The sequence below is a fragment of the Equus caballus genome, chromosome 23 (assembly GCF_041296265.1).
Source record: "Equus caballus isolate H_3958 breed thoroughbred chromosome 23, TB-T2T, whole genome shotgun sequence".
In the NCBI taxonomy this organism is placed as follows: Eukaryota; Metazoa; Chordata; class Mammalia; order Perissodactyla; family Equidae; genus Equus; species Equus caballus.
In genome coordinates this window covers 29962606-29974516 of record NC_091706.1, presented here as the reverse complement: position 1 = coordinate 29974516, position 11911 = coordinate 29962606, and positions in this window count along the sequence as shown.

Genomic DNA, 11911 nt, shown 5'->3' with positions numbered 1-11911 from the left:
ACATCAAGAATGAAATATGCAAAGCCAGCCTGGTACCTTCTCTTCTTTTTCTTTCATACACAGATTTAAACATTATTTTTCAGGTATCTACATATGCCAGTAAAATCTTGTGCAACTGTTCAAACGTTGAAAGTAAATGAAATAATCATTCTTGTTTTTTTTAAAAAAGTAAAGCAACCTTTAGACCAAATGTGATGCATTATATTGACATAATAAATGTGGACGTTAATTAAAGAGCAGCAGAATCCAGCAGAGAAGTTTGCCCTCCATCTGCTTGACTTGAGGTAATAACAATGTTCCCCTAACCCAAACTGACAGATTTTCTAGGGTTTGACTTCGCCTCTATAGTTGCTGCTTCTGGTATGAATAACCATATGTGTGACATCATCCATGGCATGCCATGTGGAGTAAAATTAACTGCTTATTTATTTTTCGTTGTTTTCGTTTCTCATTCTGTCTTCCTCTTGAGCTCTGTGTTATATGCAACCTTTCACATTTTTACTAGTTCACCACCCAAGGGCTTTCCAGTACAAAGTACCTAGGCCCGATTGAAATCCCAAGTTCCAATCACTCATATTTGCCAAAAGGAAATTACATAAAGCCACATCATAACCACACTGAGAAAAGAACTAGACTAGCAAAAATGAAATACAGCATACGAATCATTAGGGTTATGATCCAAGCCAAATATGAAAGCAGAAGTATCTTAAACCCATCATGTACTCTGTACAAAAAAGAAAAGAGCTTACAGAATTTTTTAAATAATAAATTAGTGGGATGAGGGATCTTGTCCCAGAACTGAAACTTACATCTTTGAATCTGTTCATATCCAGTGTATATTAGTTAACCAAGGGAACTGTTTTCCTCTTCCATCTCATTACAGATCAGACATCAAAAGCTCTCCACTAGAAGCAGGGACCCAGGAGGCACTTTGCGTTGTCACAATACAGTATTCACAGCCTCCCTGATAGGAGCGCTCGCTCTCTTGGTAGCCTTAGAGAACAACAGGGCGGTTATTTGTTGTGCTGCTTCCTCTCCTCCCCTGGAATTGTTGCTTCACTGTAATAAGTAACATTCCTTCCAATTATCCAAGCTCCTCAAGTCCACAGAGCTGACCCCGATGACTTTAGAACAGACGCACTGTTTAGAGGCATTAATCCGAGATTATAAACATAGAGAGAGCTTCATGAGAAAGGGATGAACTCCTGGTTCCTGAAGAAAGACAATGGCATGCAGTGTTTTCTCAGGGGCTTTCTGTGTGTGTATGTGTGTTTGTGTGTGTGTGTGTGTCTTAATATTTTAAATTCTCCCTCTTTCCTGAGAGGATTTTTCCCCTCGTCTTTGGAACTGCCATTATCCTCTGGCTTGTTCTTAGCTGGAGTGGTCAGCAACACCTCTTGCAGCTGGTGTGTCAGAATGGCTTAGTTTTTCTTGACGTTTTTTTCTGGACAGCAGATTCCAGAAGGCAGCATCCCAATGGAGCAGGGTAAAAATAGTGCAGATCAGAATTGCAAGCTTTTTTCCACTAGCCAATGCCAGAATTTACATGCAAATTGTTTACAGTTTTTTTTTTTTAAGATTTTATTTTTTTCCTTTTTCTCCCCAAAGCCCCTCGGCACATAGTTGTACATTCTTCGTTGTGGGTCCTTCTAGTTGTGGTATGTGGGACGCTGCCTCAGCGTGGTTTGATGAGCAGTGCCATGTCCGCGCCCAGGATTCGAACTGACGAAACACTGGTGCGCCTGCAGCGGAGCGCAAGAACTTAACCGCTCGGCCACGGGGCCAGCCCCTGTTTACATTTCTTTAAACACATTTTCTGTTTTTAAAACTGGAAATGGCAATGAGGCACCATTGGTGACTCTAAGTCAGAACCATTGAAGTATTTTTATGTGAATTTAGGGCATTATACTTTGATTCTAGAGATTATCTTGAAGATTTTTGATGTTCTCTGGTCTTTCTCTCTTCCTGGGTTCTACAAAGCTTTTTTTTTTTTTTTTTTTTTTTTTTTTTAATCTCTGGAGGAAAAGAAGAAACTGCATAAAATAGACACATGTATTCTATACTATTCTATTTATAAGCTAATGTAGTAATTAGGATCTTGAACTCGTTTTTGTGAACTTGATATGTATCCAAGTCTTTCATCTTCACCAGAGATCTGATTAAATCTTCTGAGATCTTTTTGGAAGCTGAAGAGAAATAGTATCCTGAATCTGCATGATTTTGATACCATATTACATAGGAAATTAAAACATTCTTTTCGTTGCTGAAATTGGCTTTAGAACAGACAGCAAGTTTTCCCCTTGGTCTGGAGCTCTGATGTCAATGTGAGCTAAAATAGTCTCCCATCCATCGCCAATCTCTGCTGCTTTGCCGCTTCTTATAAAGATTATACATACACTTAGCAAATGAAGAAAGAATTAGTGATGCTCTCTCATTTCCTGTCTTCCCACAGATGGTGATAAATTCAAATTCAGACTCCATTAAACCTGAGTAGAGAAACCCAGCAGGTGGCTGTACTAATGGAAAATCCTGGCTTTGGAATAATGGGAATTACAACCGACAGCTCTTCTACACCACAAAAAAGATGATGTATCCTTATTGACAGTGTCGCATTTGAGTCCAGAAGGCTGATCTGATAGTTCATTCCTGGCACAACGGAAGCTAAAAGCCCCCTGGGTGTTTTCTTGGCCACACCACTGTAATTTTTGTCATATGAACTTTCTATTACAATTCATTTTACAAATCTCGTATAAGTTGAAGAGAACAAGAGGAATGGGAGGGAGGGGAACGAAAGAGGGGACCTTTATTTTGCCTACAGGCATACTTTTATTCTTTTTTCTTGGTTTAAAGGACAAATAAAGGTTGACACACAACAGTATTTCCAGCCAATTCAGTATTTTTAATGCTGACATCCTTGGCCCAAGTTCTTTTAGTGATCCTAGACAAGCTCATCTGAGGGAGTTTCTGTTTAAAAGATGCATAGATTGCCCTGGAGGTGTAATGCCTGATGTTCCACTAGAATTCTTGCAGGAATCTTTCCTCTGTATGTATTTTTTTCTCCTTTTCTCTTTGCTCCACCTTCCTTTTTAAACTCCAACACGTTATTTGCAAAAAAAGACTTGGTCACACTGATCTGAAAAAGCATCTGCGTGCTCAAGTATTTAGATCCTCATATTTTCAGTAAGCCTCCAAATCTCGGAAAATATAACAAGGAGTTATCAAAATATTTCATTGTATTCACCATCTGTCAGCAGTTTAAAAATATTATATTAAGATTAATAATTATACTTTGCACTTACTCAATATGGCACGTTTCCTCCAGAGAACTGCTAGTACTTTACAAAACTGAACTGAGTCATTGGCACTTTTTTCCACAAACACTCTTCTGGGGAAAAAAAAAAGAGGGGAAAAATTCAAAAGACAGGTAAAAGTTGGAGATGGCCTGGAAGAGATAACTTTTACTCCAACACAGAATTTTGTTTCTTCCGCCAATTCATGTCATTCATATTTCATTTTGCAGCTTGTTGAGTGGAAGCTTTGTTCTAATCAGTTAAACAGCTTGGACATCCCGTTTTCATTGCCCGTAAGTTCAAAGCTTAGAAATTGGCCTGTAATTGAAATATAGATCTAACAGCTTAGAATCTTGAGACTCAAAGAAAGGGATCTTAGAACCCTGGAGGGGAGGAATATGGAACTGATGAGGCCATAACAGAGAGCGACTTGTACAATTACCATTTTCTTAAAAAGGATGAACTGGAAATTGATATAAATACTTGGCTGTAACAAATGTGTGTGTGTATGCGCGAGTTTATATCTTTTAACACATGTACATGTATAGAGTTCTCATTACATATGGGGTTCATCATTTCTAATTAGCCTGTCTTTGTCATGATGTTCTGAATTAAAGAACTACCCCAGATATTTATTTTATGTGGGTTTCCCCAGTTGAAAGGCAGATCGTGACTCTCTACCACATTGAGGAAGGGACAAGTCACAGTCAGAGAGGATGTTACTGCAGGAACAATTATTTCTCTCTGAGCATGCTAGAAAAATAAAATGCCAAATAAGAAAGGCTTTCAAATCTTATCTTCAAGTAGTTTCATCTTGTGAAAGCACTAACCCCAATGCAGAGATTATCAGCAAAATGAAGGAGGACTCAGATGAAGTAAGTCACCAGGTAAATGTAAAAGACTGTTGAGGTCCCTATTCTTATTTTAGGGTCTACCACTGTTACCTACAGTCATAAAGTGCTAGGGAAACACACATAGAAAACCTAAAATACCTGATGGTATAAAAATATTATCAGTTTGTCTTTAAAAAATTGTAGTAACTTTTATTGACTGCTTAGCATATGCTGGGCTCTGTTCATTATATTATTTAAGACTTGCAATAGCCTTTTAATATTCTCATTTAACAGAAGAATAAACAAAGACTGTTAAATTTAGGTCATTTGCCAAGATCACTTTGCTTGAATGGGGTGTGCTGGAGTCTGAACTCAGGTCTGACTGGCTCCAAAAACCTTGAAATCTCAATTGTGAAAAGCATTGGTTCTCAAAATATGGTTCTCAAACAAGCAACATCAGCATTACTTGAAAACTTGTTAGAAATGCAAGTTCTCAGGCCCCAACACAAACTTATTGAATCAAAAACTCTGGAGATGGGACCCAGAAATCCATTTTTAGAAGCCCTCCAGGATATTCTGATGTGTACTAATGTTTAAGATCCACAGTTGTGTGTTGGATGTGGAGAAAAGGGAACCCTTGTAAACCAATGGTAGGAACGTAAAATGGTACAATTATTTTGAAAAACAATATGGAGGGTCCTCAAAAAATTAAAAACAGAGCTACCATATGATGCAGCAATCCAGTTCTGAGTATTTATCCAAAGGAAATGAAACCAGTATCTCGTAGAGATATCTGCACTCCCGTGTTCATTGCAGCATTATTCACAATAGCCAAGATATAGAAACAACCTCAGATGTGTCCTTCAAAGGAAGAACAGATAAAGAAGATATAAATATTATCCAGCCATGAGACAGAAGGAAATCTTGCCATTTGCAACAACAAGAAGCTCGAAGACATTGTGCTAAGTGAAAGAAGCTAGACAGAAAGATAAAAAGACTGTATGATTTCATTTACTTATGAAATTCAAAAAAGTTGAGCTCAAAGAAACAGAGTGTAGAATGGTGGTTACCAGGGGCTTGGGGGCTGGGGAGTTGGGGAGATGCTGGTCAAAGAGTACAAGCCTTCAGTTGTAAGATGAGTAAGTTCTGAGGAACTAATGTTCCTCACCACAAAAAAAAAAAAGAGATAACTATGTAAGGTGATAGAAGAGATAATTAATTTGATTGTAGTAATCATTTCACAAAGTATATATATATATCAAATTATCACATTGTACACCTTAAATGTGAACAATGTTATTTGTTAATATAGCTCAATAAAGCTGGAGAAAAAATGTTTTTAAATGAAAAATATAAAAGAACCACAATTAGAGACCGTTAGTATATTTGTATTTGAAGAAAGAGAAGTGACGTTTGTAGAGATGACAATTTTCATCTATCTTCTACCAAAAGGTGGAATAGCAAAGGACTAGACCAAAAAAAAAGGCTTAATGTATAAATTTAATTAAAACTCCCCAGTATATGGTCAAGGACACCAAAGTCAGGAAGAGAAAATAACACCAACATAAAATCAGGAAAGGATGCATCATGCATCTCCGGCTGGAGTAAATACGAGTAAAAAGGAATAAAGAGAAGGGGGAGTCATTGAAGATTTAAGGTTAAGGAAATTGTTGATTCACACTCACATATCAATATCAGTCAATTTAAAGTGACCACGTATCAATTTGCATAATAATGATAATTAAGAAAATATTTAGCTGGGCAAAACTGAAATGTGCCAGGGATTTCATGATTTTTATACCATAATTACGCCTTTAAAGAAAACTTCAGCTCAGAATCCTACTGATGAGCCACAGCCATGCTTTATAGTTTGTGATCCCATAGCCACATCTGATACCAAAGCTGGACATCTGATGTCAGGGGATTCCTATAATTGTGATGTGATCCAGGATGACTTTTCTCTTACATCTGGAATTCTGTCACCAAGAAGTCTATGCAGTCTGCATGATGGAAACACAGAAAGGGTGAATAGGAAAAAAGCGACAGAGGATAGAGTTAGGGCAAGAGGAATCAAGAACAAACTGAAGTTATGCAGAAGCAAAAACTATGAACCAGCAAAGTCAACCAGGCAATTGAGAGAGAAGAAATGAGCAAACAGATAAATGGAAGCAGAGAGAACTGCCAGGGCACAGATAAGGGAAAAGCCAAATCGGCGTTCCTCAGAACTCCTGCACATCCTTGTTGACCCTGCAGTTCTAGTCCCGCCCATGGTCCCAACAGCAAATATTCCCTTTGCCTAAGCTTGAGAGTGTCTCTTTTTTCTTGCAACTAAAATCAATAGTAAGTCCAGAATAAAGAGGCTTTGATTCTGGGGCACCAGTATTCAGACTAAATATCTATGATTTGTTTAAACAATTTGTTGAATGATTTTAGAGAAGAGTGATTGCGTATTTTTTCACACTGCTACATTTGGGGGTGGGGAGGAAGGCATTTATTTGTTTCATTTTGGCCTGGGGTTGAAGGCTACACTATCTCTCTGCAGGAGGGGGTTAGGAAGGGATTGATGCTAATGGGAGGCACTTAGTCAAATCTTTAGTCAACCCCTTCCCTTTATTCTGTCACTCACTGTAGGCCTGCCTTGTACCTGCCAACTCTGAGACAGTGCCTCACCCGGGTGCTAACTGGCAGACTCCTCCCCAGATCTCCAAAGTCCCCTGAAGTTTTCTGAGCTGAGGCTTTCTCAGCAACTTCATTCATCAATGTGTTCCTAGCTACTTTCTGTCAGGTGGAAATTTATTGAAATATTTAATTTTTTTGATTCTTACTTATTTATAGCCCTGGCTCTATTACTGTTGATTTTATTCATTTCTGGACTTTTACGCTTTCACTTCAGTGGTGCCTCTGGAAAGCAGAGGGGGTCTGCTGGCAGGAGAATTAGAAAACCTGTGAATTGACTGCTAATTAAGGAGAGAGAGCCATAGTGTACTGAATATACAAGTCAGCTTCAATTCAGAAGAGATAAGATTAGAAAAAAACCCTGATTTTGCAACTTCGTTTGTATATTGGACACTTAAAATGAAATTGTAATAATGGTTGTTATAAATCTTAATTTGGGAGGAGCAAGAAAATATCTATTTTCTAATATTCTCAATATGAATCAATCTCTCTCCCTCTCCTTTTTTGAACTTTGACCAAATAGATGTGTGAGAAAGCCTATAACTCTCTCCAGAAAACCAAAAGAAAGATAAAATATTTTAAGATGAGTTTATGCACGCTATGAATCAAGACCAATTAGTGAGTCATGAAATCATTTAAGTGATGGCAATCAGCATTATAGCAAAATGAAACAGACTGGACTGGAAAAGAAAAGAAAATATCAGCATATCATACAAAAATATTGTTTTGTGATACTTTTTTTTCTATTTTACATGTCAGGATGTGCACATATGTATGCGGACATGTATTTGTGTGTGTTTCAAACTTTTCAAATTGTGCTACAAAAGTTTAAAAAAATATTTCTTGCTGTGGATTCTCAGTCATGGCAAAAAGTTTGAAAAACACCACCTTGGTCGGTATAGTACCAAAGGAAGAGAAAAAGAGAATAAACATTTATTGATTGACTACTAGGGGTCCAACATAGTGCTCAACATACATTATCTTATTGAAAATTCCCAATCCCTTTGTGAATTAAATATTTTTATCCTGATTTAGAAACCTGAAGAGATTCAAAGGCATGTGGACTTATCCTAAGAATGTAAATAAATAGCAGTTCTGTACTCAAACTGAATATGTACTGATAACACTTGATTTTTCATTATATTTTTTCCATTATATTTTTCTTTCTCTATTAGGCCATTTTTTACCCAAAAAGAGGAATAAGTTTATAAATATTCAGATTAAAATGTGAAATTATTGGATGTTCTCAGGAAAAGGTAACATAAATCTGTAGATTTTATGTGAGAACCTTGAAAGATGGTTTCACAACACATTAACTAGCTTAGGAAATCTTTATGATTTCTTAAGGATTCTAGCAGCTGTTCTGAAATATATACATTATCTTGTAAATTTATCAAACAAATGAAGTTTTGATCTTGGAACTAATTTTATTCTCCAGGAAAATTTTGTAAATCTGTATTTGTATAACTACAATAAGACTTTGAAATAGAACTGAGTCATTTGGCACCTGTGTTTAGTTGTAAAAATCTTGATCTTTAATTATGGAGCAATCTGTAGCAGCTTACTATTAAAGAGTAAACATTTTTATCACAACGAAGCAATCCTAGAATAGATAGGCCTGATTAAAGAATATGAAGGGAAATCATGTATGTTGATATATTCCCATTTTATTTTCCAAAATTCATTAAAATATTTTAAGTATATTTTGCTTTTAAATAGACCTAAGTGTGGTCTTTTTTCTTTTTTCTTTTTTTTTAATGATCACTCCTGTGCCTTGCATGGCTAGATTCATACATTTTTCACCTTAAAAACTTTCGTTAGATATCTTTTCCTAAAATTCATGGGAAACCCCCAAAATGTTTCAGGCTGTGAGTGGCAAGATTAGAACCATATTTTATGAAGTTAATTTTATAGCATTGTGGATAATGTGGTGGAAGAAGGGAAGAAGGGATAAGGTAGACTAGTTAGGAAGTTGTATGAATTCAAAAGGAGAGATGATAATGGTCTAGACCTGGTCAGTGATAGCGATGATGTAAAATAAAAGATGAATTGTAGAGTTTTTTATTCTAAGACTTGGAGAAATAGGTATGGGAATCCCAAATCTTCAGCAGTAGGGAAAGAACAATGAAGGAAGAGATTGATGAGAATTTCCAGCAGGAAATAGGAAAGGTTGAAATCTCATTAGTCAGGGTTTTCCAGAGAAACAAAATCAATAGGATGTATAGATAGATAGATAGATAGATAGATAGATAGATAGATAGATAGATAGATAGATAGATAGATTTTAAAGAATTGGCTGACATAATTGTGGAGGCTGACAAGTCCAAAATGTTCAGGGTAGGCCAGCAGGCTGGAGACCCCGGGAGCGGTTAATGTTGCAGCTCAAGTCTGAAGACAGAATTCCCTCTTCCACAGGGAACTTTTGTTTTCTCTTAAAGCCTCATTGGATGAAGACAACCAATATTATGGAGAGTAATCTGCTTTACTCAAAGTCTACTGATTTAAATGATAATCTCATCTAAAAAAATACATTCGCAGAGACATCCAGTCTGGTGTTTGCCCAAATAGCTGGGTTCCGTGGCCTAGTTACATTGACTCTTAAAATTGACTGTCACAAATTAGAAATAATGTTTATCATCAGGCAAGTAGTAGTATGGTTTGCATTGAATAAGTACTCAATAAATGTAACTGTGATTGCCAGTAGGTCAAAGAAGAGGACAGAGTTTCCTTACTGAAGAGAAGTGATAAAATATGGAGATCATTATTGGGGGGGAGTGCCAAGCACACGATTTTCTCTACATCCATTCTTCCTGAGCTTCTGTTCCCACTGCCAACACTTTCCAAGCTTATTTCAGTTCCCAATAAACCCCGAAACAATCAGGAGACATTGTGATCCCATTTTCCATGCTTTTCTTCCCTCCCTTTTCAGTAGGACTTATAATGAAGTCATATCCTATGACAATGACCAGCATATAATCAGAATTACAAGAGACTTTAATTCCTCATAATCATATTCCCATTTTGACCGGATGCCGTGTTTTGAGATGTTGAATTGAGACCAACATTCTCTTCAGGTTCAACACCTACATTAGCCAACTTCTGTACTCCTTAATGTATTTAAGTCTCAAGTCAGATGTTCTTAAACTGGAGACTTCCTGCTATTGAGAAACAGAGCCAAGGTCACTCAGACACAAGTAAAGGCATATGTGTGTATCAAATATTGTCAGGAAATAAATGAATATTGAAGAGAAAAAAATCACTCTGCCTCCACATAGAATCTGTTATATAAAAGAAATTGGCAATATTTTTTATTTTCAAGAGATGAAAATCTTCACGTTCAACAAGAAAAAAAATCCACCTTTCCTTCATAAAAATTCCAAGAAAATTCTGGATGTTATAGAAAACCATTGCTAGCACAGTAATTCACACAGGTTCTAGAACCAGAAATCCTAGAATTCTACCTTTACCAGTTACTAACTCAACATTCTTGCTCAACTTATTCAATTTTTTGTACCTCAATTTATTTGTCTGTAATATGGGAATAAAACAGTACTAAGAAGGAGAAGTAGCCTCTACCTGTTGGTAGCTTACTTGTTGCTAGGCCTGTGCTCATACTGTGCTCTGATGTTCTCCCATTGCACAAAACAATGCCAGTGGAAGGCTCTTAATACGTATTGCCAAACTGTCCTCAAGAGAGCTTATCCCAATGACAGCCCCACTAACAGTGAATGTGACTTCCTATCTTAGATTTAATTGCTACATATCACTACTGATATTGATTATAATAAAAATTTTTAACCTTTGCCAATAATATAGAAATATACTTGTTTGCATTTTTTCACCATTAGAAATTTGAAAATTGTTTGACATATTTACTTACTACATATTTCTTCTTTAATGATTTGCTTTGTCTTATTGTTGGCACAATTTTCTTTGCTGTGGTTGTTTTTATATTTACTTTTTATATATAAGGATAGGAACCCTTTGTCTTAAAGAGAGAGAGCATACATTTTGCCAGTTTCTATAAAATAATTATATTTAAGGTTTTATGTAAGTATGCATTTTTTAAGAAATGTTATGAAATCAAATATGTTGATAATTTGAAAGCACAGATTCGGAGAGCCACAAGCATAAATTTATTAGATCTTTGCAATATCTCCTCTTAGTTTCCATACTAGGCCAACATATCAAGGTAAATTAGATGATGCCTGTGAAGGGTTTGAATTTCAGTGCTTGGAAATTTGTAAAGTCTCCATCAATAATCACTGAGCTCCTTTTTTAAATGTTTCTTCATGAAAGTTATGTATTTATTCAACCGTATCATCTTTCAATGTTTTAGTGACACTTGTTTCTATTTTAAGGCTTTAATTAGAATAGAATTTGTCTTGCTGTATGGTAATAAATTATTGATCTAAATTTATTTCCTTCACAATGACCAGCTCTGCATAAACCATTTTTTGAAGAAGTTATATTTTGCCAAAACATACGAAATGTCATTTTATAATAGACTACATACACCTCTGCCCATGCCTGTGTGCACACATACAAACTTTGGGTATGTTTTTGTATTTTTTGTTGTATAATATCAATATGTCTATTCTGATACTAGTATGACAATTTTAATAATCATATCTCAATGATACAACGTTATTACATTTTAACATTATTTATTTTCAAAAAATTTTTGCCTTTTGGACAAGTTCATTCTTCAAGATACATTTTGAAATCATTTCACTGGGATTGAATAAGAATAACAGCAGCTGAGTGTATTTTATTTGGACATATATAATTTTAAAATTACTTTTAAAGAATGAATACTTTGAAAAAAACAAATGTGTAATTTTTATTTTACATTTCAAATTTACCTTGAAACCTACGTTAGCTTAAACAGATTGTTGAAATATGGGATGGGTATTTTAATAATACATTTGGATAATCAATTCAAAATATGATTCCTCCAAAGTCTTGAATTTTTGAATTACTACAAAAGAACAATGTCATTACTGATTAAGAAATCTCATTTTTTTAAAGAATTTAAACTTTCTTCTTAGAGGTACACATAAGAGAGATTAATAAATCTCAAAGTAATAAACCCATTCAAACTTACAGCAT